The sequence below is a fragment of the Periplaneta americana genome, chromosome 16, assembly GCF_040183065.1.
Source record: "Periplaneta americana isolate PAMFEO1 chromosome 16, P.americana_PAMFEO1_priV1, whole genome shotgun sequence".
Classification (NCBI taxonomy): Eukaryota; Metazoa; Arthropoda; class Insecta; order Blattodea; family Blattidae; genus Periplaneta; species Periplaneta americana.
Genome location: NC_091132.1, coordinates 155,233,642 through 155,247,749, shown reverse-complemented (window position 1 = coordinate 155,247,749; position 14,108 = coordinate 155,233,642). Strand labels below are relative to the sequence as shown.

The following is a 14,108-nucleotide window of genomic DNA, read 5'->3' as shown; positions in this document are numbered from 1 at the left end:
ATGAGTAGGTGTACTTTAATGACATCCATTAAAGGACTGCTACCAGGTGTATAATTACTACATTTCGGCATGGTCGAGCATAAAACTATAAAGAATACTATAACTAAGCAAACTTTATCGCGGAAATTGTCCATTGTTTTCCTCACAGTTTTGAAATCATACTAATAACAGATGTTGAAGTTTCCAGTGAGTGGCACAACAATGATACAAAATCCTGAAATGTGCTACACTCGTTAGTTGTCCATTGATCCAACCACGAATAGACTTCTGCAACAATGTCAGGAATTTATTTTATATTTTGATTTCGCGCAGTAGAAGGATCATTGCCATGCTGCGTAAATGGTGTACAAATGTACAAGGATCCTGCTGACAAGGTCTAGCCTACTGTATATAGAAACAATCTTGATTGAGGTTCAGATGATCAATAAACTATTCGCGTCAGAAAATGCAGATTCCAGAAAATTATTGGTTTCACTAACACATTTGGTACGTTTATTAATTGACAGATTTTTAAATTTGTTGGCTAGAATATAATCCCTTAGGGTGCTATGCATAAGACATTTCGCTAGCCCGCGCTACGAGCGTGCTAAACTAGCCCCGACTATGGACTAATTACTTGTACAGGATTCATATCATATATCATATCATATCGCTAACACTGGCTTATGAATACGAAAAACGTTAGTTCGCTGATCATCCACAGGAAGCCCGCGCTAAGATTGTCTATGAATATGGCCCTTAATGTGTAGAATTGATGACTTTATAGATTTGGCCCGATGTCTTGGATTTTCTGTTGAAAATGAACTGAAAAGTTCCAACTTGTCAGGCTACATCCAGAATAATGTACGCGATATATATATATATATATATATATATATATATATATATATATATATATATATATATACAGAATTTCGGAACAGGCTCCCTGAGAATGTAGATATCCTCCAGAAAATCTGACTGTTTAGTGTCAATGTAGTTCTAAAATCAGTTAAGCCACATCTTTTTTCTCTTGTACTGAGGAGGGACTCGAAGGCTTACACTGCAGCCTGTAGCTTATTGGGCTTACCACTCCTATTCTTGTGAATGATTGAGTAGCCAAACGGCCGCGCTCTTGTATAAGTACAGCATGCTGCACAGTGAACTTAACCCGGGCTATTGTATGGATGATAATGATATGTGAATTAACGATGGCGAAGTGAGTCCGAGGTTATGGCTTTAGGAAATGAACATATGATTGATAAAACTGAACAGCAAAGAAGAGAAACATACAAGAAACATACACTTAAAAAAATGGGTCAATCAGTCTATTACCACAATCTACTATATACAGTCACGAAGCTTGGGGTGATTTTTTGCATTTGTCGCGATAGTTGCTAACCGCTTGGAGCGCTGTGGGTACTAGGAACAATAGATCAACGAGCATTCTGTGCTCGTTGCAGTAGACTGTGTCACTGCCATCGTGATCTAATACAGGCCTTAAGGCAGACCATGTGACTCGCTTAACCCGATCACGAAGGGCGGCGTTTCAACCATATAAATTAATTGGAATGCATAAAGAGTAACATATATTTATCTAAATTGTAGTGTAATTGCATTAATAAAATTTAAAACAATGATTAGGAGACACTTCAGACATAATTCCTTGCGAGTTATGGTGTAATATTATTTTTGGTGTGAAAATTACGTTGTTCGTATGTGTAATACCTGCCTTTATTTCGATTAAATATTGCGAAATTCTTGTAAATCCATTTATGCACGATTCAATAATTTTCACTTGCATCGTACGAATATTTAGATAAGTTGAAATTATAGGTTATGTTCACTGTACCAGTTGTCCCTTTCTGTCTAATTTTAGTGGTCTCCAATGCCCTGCCACTACATATGTATGTTATGTCATATGGAAATTATAGGTTATGTTTACTATATTTAACTTATATTCCTATATTCGCAATTATACAGTATAATTAAACATGATGTCATGTATGACACCCGTCACATTCTATTTGTCTATTTTAATACTACAATTGAATACTGAATTATTGTATTTACCTACTACCTAAGAGACGAAGTAACACAATCGTACGTACACTAATTTCATAGGAGTGGTATGGTAAATTTTCTGTCTACAATTAAGGAAGGTAGATATGCTAAATTAAAATCACAATATAAATTCGTTTTTATTGAACCTCAAAATAGCTTCCATCTAAACTTGAAATGTTGCTGCAAACAGATTATGTTAACACGTAAAATTCTCTTCACATTAAAGTAAAATATTTTCGTAATTATTTCTGCAACATATTATGCAACAAGAAGTAAACGGAACTTATATTCACATTACACTAAATAAAACTTAGCAATGATACGCAATAAAGTTATAATATAATATTTCACTGAGCTACATACACTGAAATAGAAAACCCGAACATACATTACGGCCTGGCCTAGATCGAAAAGGCATTGACTGTGCCGTATTTCCCTTTGTTGTGGAAAGTTGTGTAAACTGTGAAATGTTCGTTATCGGTTGTAATAACTGTAAATGGCTAAAATACAATAATTTGAATAATAATATGGGACAAGGAGACGTTTGTGGTTCTATAAATATTGTAAGAAAAGGGGGTCAGATTTATCCTTCTTTCGAAAGATCAAGGAAGGTGACTTTATAAAATATAATATAAGCTTTATGAAAATAATATATAAACCTTACGTGTTTCATATTTCAAATGTGGAAGGAATGTGTTAATTTTTTCAAAAGAATAGGATATCGAAAGCACAATACATTTTATCGTCTGCTGGAGAAAGGGTCTGTGATGACGCGATAGTAGCGATCCTTGTGGTTAGCAACTATATATATGGATGCATATTTTTTCAACTGTCTATTTTTGCATATTTAGTAAGTATTGAGCTTCGTGACTGTATATACTAGACTGTGCTATTACCACAGTCTAGTATATACAGTTACGAAGTTTGAGTTTATGAGGGTATAGAAACAATAGACTGTGCAGGTACCATTTCGCATTGTCTGTAATGAGGCGATAGTAGCCATCCTAGTGGTTAGAACTATCTATGAATGCATATTTAATACGTGTTGAGCTTCGTGACTGTATATGCTAGACTGTGCTACTAATGTATAATTTTGGAAAGAAATGTACCAATATAAAGATGTTGCTGGTGAAAATCCTTTTTCCGAATTAGTTTTAGTGGCTTATTGGCTTTTTCTATTCTGACGTTGCCACATTCAAATGCGGAATTGGAACGAGTTTTTAGACAGGTTAATATTCAGAAAAACAAGCTTCAAATCAGGATGAAAATAAATACCCTCTCAGCGATTCTAAGAATTAGGTTTGGACTTCGCCGCGTGGGAAAGTTTTGTTTTCCTTATGAAAACCCATCAATTGTTTTACAACGTGTTAGAACAAAGACAATAAGGGAAAATAGCAGAGAGACCTGACGATGCTGTGACGGGAAATTGACATCAGAAGGGAGGAATAGGACGATGAGGAGGATAATATGATTGATACCTATGTTTGTTACGCGAGTTTATGTTACATTGTATCATAGTATGAGTGCATTTAAACTTTTACTTTCTGTGTGGTCCATACTAGCTGTTTCTCTCTAGCATTTTCTGACCACTTTTAATAGTTAGGCCGTGTCTCAAAGCTACATTTTCAGCTGAAGTGAACTAGATTGTTGACTAAATAGCCGGATGTGATGTCAGAAAGTTATGATCCAAAGCTACATAGTGCATAGCAATCAAGTCCGTAGTAGCTAGTCAACGAAATTGCTTCCTTGATTGATGACTTGTTCACTAAATAAACATGGATACCTAATCAGCAAATGGGGTTATGCAATCTGAAAATGTGTTGGAAGTGAAATAATGTAAATATAATGTAGAATAACACGTTAACTTTGAACACTGACATTGTTAGTACCTTCTGTACAATGTTTTAAACATTACTGTAATATTATATTAAGCCCTTATCATTTCCATATAACTCGTAATGAAACTGCATTAGGACACTGCCTTCTTAATTTAGTGCTGCACCGTGATGTCATGGTTTTTAGAAAAATAATCTATGAAGAAGGCCATGTTTCAAGCATACATTTCCAAAGCTCCCTAGTGTATAGTTTACAAGTCACCTAGTTGCTAGTCACTAGTGTGTAGTATGGACTTGAGCTTTGAGATACAGCCTCACATTCTGACTTTTCCTCACTGGGCATTGGCGACACTGTTCTTACGCAAACTCCTGTCATGGCTGCCTTGATCATATCATCCTGAAATATTCAATAAATTAAAGTTTCAATATTATCTCTATTACTTTGTACTCAATAGATATTGAACGTGGTAGGCTATATGCTACAGACTGTTAGCAGATCATTGAATTCTTCCACAAAGGTAAGTGTATAGATGTATATTGTTACATTGTATTCTGTATAACCATAAGTTGCTTAAATTATTCTTCACAATCCGATTTCAATCAATCTGATCTAAATGAGTGGTTGGAAAGCAATCAGTCATACAGAATAGCTGTACGTAACGATCCCAACAGTAGGTTTTTTCCTTTCTCTCCTTCATTCCATCTGAAGACGAAGGGAGAACCACCCTTCGAAACGTTGTGTCTTAATTTTTGATTGTGACAACCAGCAATGGAAAAAAAGTCCAAACCCCTCACCTAAACATTCAATCAATCTCTCCTTTGTGGTGTACGTCTGTTCATAGCGGAGAAATGGAGCTATATATTTCATTCTGTGAACTCGTATATCAAAATTGGACGACAGGAAGACTCACTTAGATTTCATTTGAAACTATTATGCTATGCTATCAATGTACACACTATTGTTTTTATTATAATATGTCGGTGGTAAATAATCATAATCATTTATTGCATCCACTGATCATATGCATAATAAGGGACGTCATGTTTACAAACTAATAATTAATTACATAATAAACATAAAGTAATGAGCATAATTAAAGGTAACACAAATACAAATATACAAAACTTGGGACGTAATTGAGGGGTTGGGTGCAAGAAAGGCACTTCTCTCAAATGCAAGTTTTGAGGAAATTGATGTTGAAAATTCAAACCGTCATAATGTTACCTATGCATTCCTTTACATTTTGGGCACTACTGACCTCTGTGATCACAGTATAGAACTACAACTTGGTGATCATATGTATAACAGGTCAGAGAATACAATAAAGCGTTTTACTCAAAAAGGGCACATTCTCTAAAATACCATTCTTGCACCCAGCCCCTCAATTATAGAAAATTACGAGTCAGGTCGATTTCGGCTATAAGGCCCGTTTGCAATATGTCTTGAAGTCAATACTTGAAACAGAGAACTTCCTAGAATGCATCAACGCTATAGAAGCAGTGCACAGTGGGCCAGACTGAGTAAAAAATGGGACAAAATTGAAAAAATGAACTTTTTTTGCAATACTTTTCACAGTGTATACCCATAGTAGAGATGCTGGTGAGCACTAAACTCATGATACATCATGGATAACATGTTTTAACAACTGTGGCTACAGCCTTGAAAGAGAGCTATTGTAACCAGGCGATAGCGCACCAGTCAGTCCTAGGCCGTGGACTTGAGACAGTGGTGTGTGTTACGGGGTCATATTCATGAATAAAGAAATAACAATGGCTGAGAATGTTAGAACAAAGGGTAGGTTTTATTAGGAATACATGTAATTTTGAATTGGTTTATATAGAGTGTAAATATTTGTGATAACTCGGAGGAATGCAATTTAAGCTAATATTTTTAGTTTTCAATATTTAAAGAGGGTTATAAAGTGCGTGTCACTCGATGTTACGAAAACTTTTGTGTCGATGGTTTAAACAGACCCTATAGATTGCAGAAAAGTCTATTTAGCTGCAGCTACTTGCACTTTTCTGTTTAATGTGCGAAAATTCAGATACCTACGTACAGTATTATTCATTACTATTCCAGATGACCGCTGTTTTTACACTGTGAAATCATGGAAGCCTTTCTACAAAATAATAATGATAAGACAGCTGTTCATGAGTTTGTTATTTCATAATTAGGATTACGTGAAAATTGTCAACAAGATTTTTCTTCAGAACTAAAGAAAAAAATAGTTCATTCTGCAGTAATTTGAATAAAAGATAACAGAATTGCTACAGAATGAAAAGTAAATAGGAAGAAAAATATGGCAGTTCATGGGATCAAGAATTTAAGCTGCCCCCATGTAATAAATTTCATGTTGAACATGCGGCTGTATGTTCATAGTTGTATATTCATTCTGGTCATCCAAGAAAATTGTTCTCTGAATCACTTAAGAAGACCAAGAGGAGGAAAACTGAACATCTCAGAGAAGCTGCTGATCCTGCTGCGCTTGCTCTTGCTACTCAGATAAGTCTGAAGGCTTCTGCTAAAAAGAACCAGCTAAACTAATGGAAAATGCTGTAAGTACACCAAGCCGTGCGGCAAAAATTCCAACTGCATATAACGAGCATAGTAGTTCCTGCAAAAATGTTGCAAAATATAGTGGTGATGACGTTTTAGCCCTTATAATGGATACAAAATTTCTAAATACCAGTACACTTATTGAGATTACAAACAAAATGTAGAAATGTTGATTTATATCCAGCGTACAATGAAGTTCGAGAAGCAAAGCTGCATTGCTATCCATGTGATATTACTCTGGCAGAAATAAGTGCAGAAGTGAAGTTACAGAGTCTGTTAGATCATACAGCCAGACGAATTTATGAAAAGGAGAAAGGAAGAAATTCAGAGTCGGTTTCCAAATGAGATGGGACTTCTTGTGGACAAACCTAAACCAGGAGAGAATGTAACCTCAAACAACTGGAATACTCCTAGAAGATTCTTCTCAGATCCCGAATTAACATATCCATAACCGGGATAGACAAAGACTTAATTATAAGTTTTGCAGTTGTTCTTCGAGTAATTTCTAATGGAGGAGACATTAAAATTGATTCTTTGAATCGGTATGCGCTAGAAAATGCAAAATTGTTCATTCAGAAGTATCCCTAGTTTAACCTCCCAGCTAGCGTACACAAAATTCTCATCCATGGGTCTCAGATTATTAACTCAGCTCTGCTTCCAATTGCACAGTTATCTGAGGAGGCTCATAATAAAGATATTAAAATAATATATCGAGAGCCCCACACAAGGAAAAGTTCTCGTAAAAACACAATGACAGATTTAGTCAACAACCTTCTCATATCTTCCGATCCTCTCATTTCAAATATCAGAAAGTCACATAAAAAAGGAAGGAAGGATTACAGCTATTGAAAGACTCTAGTGAGGAAGAAGAAGAAAGTGCCATTCATGAAGAACATGTCAGTAATGAAAATGTAATGATGAGGAATCATATATTAAGTAAAAAACTATTATGTTGTGTAAGTGCTTTTAACTTAAAGAAAAAGTGAAAACTATTGAATAACTATTGATTTTATGCATCCAAGAAAACAATAGAGACACAAAATAATTTTGTCCCATTTTGAGTTGATTCTGGCCTACTGTGCAGTGGTGTAATAGGAAAGTGAATAAGGCCCTTTTAAATCTTTGGAGGACAGATATTTCTTTCAGGTAACAGGCCAAGCAGTTACACATATTAAGATCAATATGAATAAAACAATGTTTATATAATGTGGTACAGTATCAAAGGGAGTTTTGTCAATATAATTTTTCCTCATTGTATGATAAGAATGGATATTTTCATTTTTTGGAAATTGGTCTAATTTACCTTTTATATAGCCTACTGCAATGTACTAACGTTTCAAAAATATATGTACATGGTAGAGGTAGAATGCCCAGAATTATAAAGTACTCTCTACAGCTATAGGAGGAGAACAATTTAGTAAACTCCATTGGTCTACGTTTGAGTCAATCTTAAAGAGTGATAAAATATATTATTCATCTTCTCCCCAATTGTCAGCCAATAACGGAGAAAAGCGTTAGTTACGTAAACTTTTAATAATGCAGAATATTTTCGCATTTTTTATAATTAATAAAAACTCAAAAGTAGTAGAATCTGATAAGGAAAAAGGCATGTTGAAGAGTATTGTTTACAGTTTTTTAAGATGTAAGACTTCTTAATTGAGGTTTGTTTTATGCTACTGTAGTAAGGGGAAAATATGTTTCTGAAGTATAAAATCGATCCGCGATAAAGTGTTTTTCTTAAAAAGATAGTGGGTAGTTGCAATGCATGAAATTGACTAAATAGATTATACTGTATGTTGAAAATATTCCCATGTTAATAGAATGAGTCAAAAGATATCACTTGTAAAGTTTATGTCTGACTGGTCATGGTCCGTCAAGCAGCGCATACATAAACATTAGGTATTTATCTTCATAACCCAAGCATGCTCTAAAAATAAGAATTTGTTATTTTGAATGATTTCATTTACTTAAAGGGACAGACTAAAATGTTTAGTCGGTTGTCTGCAGTCTTTTCAATTGCATTTTTGTAACAGAAATTCGGTCCCCACATAACGTGAAGCAACGATTGTGTCTCCGCCTTTTCGCATAATATGGAAAAGACAAGTGGAAGAAATGTGTTGAGCACGTTCAAAATAACAAAGAACAAATTTTTCTAATGCTAATATAATAGACAGTGACACTGACAGAAAAATTTCTTTAGATGAATATTTAACTGATAGCAGTGGTGCATCAGATGACTTGTCAATCAGTAGCGACAATGGTTCAGATTAATGGAGGGAAACTTCGCCTTTAGGGCAGCGGTAATGTTTAGTAACCGCCCATAATGGAGTTTAGCAGTTGTGAACCTATAGTTCTTTCATTCATTTGTACTATTGACCTAATAGCTCTTTTCTGTAATAGGAATATAGTTTTGGCATTTGGTGAATTATGCCAAAACATTACCCCGTATCTTATAACTGAATGGAAGTACGCATTATGTACAGGGTGTATCAAAAGGTAAGGCCAATCCTTTAGGAGGTGATATTGGATACGATTTGCTGCAAAAAATGTTAATATAATTTTTCCCAATTCTTCCCTCCCCCCCCTTTTTTTTGAGTGGCAAGAAGATAAACTTTCTCATGAATGTCACACTCTGTGGACCCATTTGATATTTTATTTCTGTAATTAGTCATGGTAAGTACATGAATAAGCATAACCTATTCTGGTATTTCATTAATGTCCGTCAGAACAAAATGATCCTACTTTCACATACACAACAATTTCACGTGTAGTCCAATCGTGTATATTGCTTGTTGTCGTATCTCAGCTGTAGTTGTATGAATCATTGCAAATACAGTAGCTCTTATTTTATTTGCCATCTCAGAACTGTAGACATGTTCCTTCTGTGTTGTCAAGTCTGGCGACTGCGCTGGCCAAGAAACTAGACCATTCCTAATCACTGTCAGTTGAAGAAAACGGACGTAGGCTATAAAAATACAGTACATCATAGCTGTGCATACTTAGCAAAATGAAACGACAGATGGGTCTGTAGAGTAAAACTCGAAAACTGATATGAATTCGGTAAAATGGTATTAACATGTTTTGCAGCAAATCAGGCCCTCTATTAACTCCTTAATGATTGACATAACCTTTTGATACAACCTGTATAATACGAATAGATTCCAATGCTGTAACTCGTTTCAACAATCGTAAAGTAAAACATATTTCTGAAAACTTCAGTCTTCAATTCTCCGGACTTGTTTGTAAGGCAAATACTGTAACAACTTTAGAATCAACATGATCATCTGTGCTCGTTTGTGTGCGTGTGCTATGAGATTTGGAATTTTTATTACACATGCTAGTAAGTATATCCAAATATCTGACAAATTGCATGTAAATTTCCGTTTCCGCTAAACTGGAGAATTAACTACGGTAGCTTTCAACCGTTCTGGTACTGTTATGACCAAATAGAACTAAGTACAGAATGTCGCCAACAAAGGGCATGACGTTAGTCTGTGACTTCGTTAAAAGGAGAAATTTGTTTTTTCTCTCTCTCTCTCTCTCTCTCTCTCTCTCTCTCTCTCTCTCTCTCTACCTCCTTCATTCTGAGCATTATTGAGGGATTGCACCACTGTTAGCGACAAGGTTAGGTAGGGTTTGTTGAGCCCATACCAACGGGTTAGAAGAGAAATTATAGAGTGGTCATTGCGCTGCCATGTTTGAAGAAAATTGAAAGTGCGTCCGCCATTAAAATAAGCGCCCAAACAAAGTGGGCGTGGCAATAAGTAAGGTTGGAGTGGAGTAGTTATCAAACTTTCGTTTCCATAAATCAATTAAACTGAAGTGTAGAAACCTAGTGTTTCATAAAAAATAATATAATCTAAAACACAGAACTTATGTCCGCTAAATTTAAAACACTTGAGCTATACTGGAGGGAAAGCTTAAAAGAACATTCTAACGGGACAGAATTGTTATGTTACGTACAACAAGTGTTCCAGGAAATATAGTGTAGAAAATGTTAATGTTCTTAAATTATTTCTTTAATGCGACCTGCAAGACTGCCTATAAAATGAACGCGTATGATTCGGATGACTTTTTTTAAATTGTTTTTCCAGTCTACACGTTGCAAAACTATTATACCATAAGATATTATAGAATGAAGTTAGGCCCTAACTGTGGTAAGCAATCTTTACCTCTAAGCTTGTAACTTGCGTAAAACATGACACAACACGCTTTTACTTTCCTTAAGTGAAAACAAATATACTATATATCCAATACTTTTGATTACTATTAATTCTGTTAAATCTCATAGCTGTTTCTGCAGAAAATCTACAGCATGGAAAGCACAATTTTCTTTTGTTTTACTGACCTTTGTGAGATGTATATAGTGATAAACACATGATATGTATATAGCAGCGGTTCCCAAAGTGTGCTCCGCGGAGCCCTTGGGGCTCCGCGAGTGATTCTCAGGGGCTCCGTCCGCGGAAGTTATGAAGATGACAAAAAAAAATTTAGCGATAAAATGCAAACTACTTCCATGAAGCGAAAATACTTTCTCAGAAAATAGTTTGCGTTTTCTTTCTAGATGGAAGCACTAATAATAGATCTACTCGTTACTGGAACTATCTCGATCTTTCTTTCTTGCCAAGTAGGCCTACTCAATGATTCTCGAAATTTATTTTATGTTTTATATACCAAGCAGGCAGTGTTTGTTAATTGTGATACGTGGAATCTACAATCTGTTGACTGTTACGTTGCCTAAAAAAATATGTATACTGCATATTAATTAGATTGCTAAACTTTCGTTGAACTGGAATTGTGGCTTAAGACGGGCTCCGTAATACCCGAGAATCATCAGCTACCAACCAGTGCTCAGTCAAAGGGGGTTAACAGCAGCTGTAACCTCACTTTAAAAGAAGATAATGCGAATTCCTTGAGATTCAGTTTGGAATATGCTGAAAATGATCCTACTTCAGAGTCTTTGGTGCCTAGTGTAGAAGTACTGAAAGGAATTAAAAAACGAAAATACTGTGATTCATATTTGGACATGGGTTTCACGGAGTTTGTTGATGGACGTCCACAGTGTGAGATATATAACAAAGTTTTGACCAGTAGTTCTATGTTCCCTGCCAAGCTTAGAAACGGCATTTCAAAACTCATCCTGACTTCAAAAATGAAACTGCAGACTAGGTATTTTAAAAGAAAAACTGACGAACTCCATGCAGTTCAGACAATATTTTTATCTCATGTAAAAACAAATAACGAGAAAGCACTGGAAGCGTTGTACTTGATTAGTCATGACTTGGCTCTTGCAGGTAAACCTCACTCTTGCTGGAACTCTTATGAAACTACTATCAGTGAAGGTAGTGAAGTGCATGTGGAAGAAAAAACTGCAAACTCGATCTCCAGTGTGCCTTTATCAAATAACACTGTGCGTAATCGAATAAAGAATCTATCAAACGATGTTAAAATATCATAATTTCCCGTATCAGTCAAATGAAATTTTCGCTACAAGTTGACGAATCCACGGACGTTGCCGGATTAGCTGTGTTAATGACGTTTGTGCGGTACGAGTTTTCTGGTCCTTTCTTGAAGATATTTTGTTCTGCAAGACATTGCCATCCTCCACAAGCGGTACTGAAATTTCATTGAAAACCTTGGAACAATTGCATTGACGTGTGCACAGATTGCGCAAGGGCCATGGTAGGTCCTGTTTCTGGCGCTGTTATAAGGATCAAGGAAGTTAAAAAAAACTGCACAAGTAGTCATTGTGCACTACACCAACACGCTCTCGCAACGAAAAAAATGCCAGCGTTATTAAAGCAAGTACTACGTACACAACGTCGTCAAAACTATCAACTTTGTTAAGGCACGACCGACCTTTGCAGTCTAGGCTGCTCAGTATTCTGTGCGAAGATATGGGAAATATTGGCCTACACAAGTCATTGTTATTACACACAGAAGTGCGTTGGTTGTCGCGTGATAAAGCGTTGTCCCGTTTACTTGAACTTCGAACGGAAGTTTCTTCACTTTTGAATGACAAAACAGTTTGCTAGCAGATTATTTGATTGATCAGGAATGTTTGTGCAAATTATGTTACCTGGCAGACATTTTTTTCAAAATTAACTAATTCAACACATCCATAAAGGTAAACGGAAGATTATATTCGATGTCAACGAAAAAAATTGCCGCGCTGAAGAAAAAGATAGCATTCTGCATAGAAAGCGTCGAAATAATGGATTTCAAACTTTATAGAAGAAAATAACACAACAATGACTCATTCATAGCAAAAATAAAAGAACACCTTGGCAATTAGCTTCAAAATTTGAATTCATACTTGCCAAGGGACACTCAGCAATCGATTCGAAAGAAGTATGAGTGGATTGTAGATCCATTTCCAGCGAAGTCAAAACCAGCAGCTCTCATTGCGGTAGAATATGAGGTCTTTATAAACACAGCCACTGTCAGGCATCATTTAAAAGCAAACCACTTCCGGAATTTTTGGCTCAGTTAAGGGAGGATCTTTTGATAATATTAAGTTCAAAAGTTAAATTTATCTTACTGGCCTTTGATACTACGTATCTCTATGATTCGGTCTTTTCGAGGTACATGGCTACAAAAACAAAATATCGAGCTTGTTTGGACGCAGAAGACGATACACGTCTTCAAACTCACTTCTGTGACGACGGAAAGTGACAAAATCTGCTGCAAGAAATAGGTACATTCTTCACATTAACTTCGAGTGTACATGCAACATTGTAACATTTTTTTAAATATCTGAACTACCTGTTATATCATTTCGTAGATTTAAATAACATTATCTCCAGTACTTTTTACTATTGTTTCCTTTATTAATATAATAGGGTAAACATTGGTAATTTCGTGGCAGTGGTTATTTCGTGATACTTTTTCTTTGCTCTTTCGTGAACTAACCAATGGTGTTAGAGATTCAAATTTCCACCAAGGGATTGCATATGTTGTCCAGTTTCCAGAAACATACAGCTGCGCTTTGTGTGACTATTGTAACTGCTTCAGTGATCTTTTATGTTTGGAGAGAGCAAGTTTGCGTCGACTTCTCAGGCGTACAAATTTTGCGGATGTTTGTAATTACATTACAGGCTTATTACTAAAGGTAAGCATATGATATTTGGTACAATGATTTATTATACCTTAATGAAATTTTAGGAAATGTTTTTGGAATTTTAGATACAGCTGTAGTCACCATATAGGCTTAGCTTTACTGATAGAAATCTTAGCTGTTTGAGGCGAAATTTTGTTGAGCATTAAGCGTTACATTTTATACTATTTTAAAAATTGTATTACAATACGAATTTTAGAAATATGAAGATAAGATGTGATAACAAAAAAGGAAAGGGGGACGCAATGGGTTCAGTGTAGCTTCTGTTTGATTTATCACGCTAAGTGCCAATGATAAGTGGTAGATGACTTACTTGCAAGAATTGTGACAGAAGATGAAACATGGCTCCACCATTTTGGACCGGAGACAGAGGCAGACAATGGAGTGGCATCATGCAAATTCACGAGAGAAATAGAAATTCAAAAGTGCACCTTCGGCAGGAGAAGTTATGGCTACTGTGTTTTTCGATTCAGAAGGTCTCTTGCTTGTGGATATCATGCCACACGGAACCACCATGAATTCTGACGCGTATGTGGCAACTCTCAAGAAATTTCAA

At 35.7% G+C, this 14,108-nt stretch overlaps 1 protein-coding gene across 2 annotated transcripts in view; it reads left to right on the top strand.

Moving 5' to 3' along the window:
• The first annotated feature begins 4,258 nt into the window (after nucleotides 1-4,258).
• LOC138691494 (zinc finger protein 431-like) overlaps nucleotides 4,259-14,108 on the top strand; it is a 53,143-nt gene continuing 43,293 nt past the window's right edge. For both annotated transcript variants that reach the window (XM_069813470.1, XM_069813469.1), the window contains exon 1: nucleotides 4,259-4,396. The gene's annotated coding sequence lies outside the window, so the exon portion shown is untranslated. The remainder of the gene's footprint in view (nucleotides 4,397-14,108) is intronic.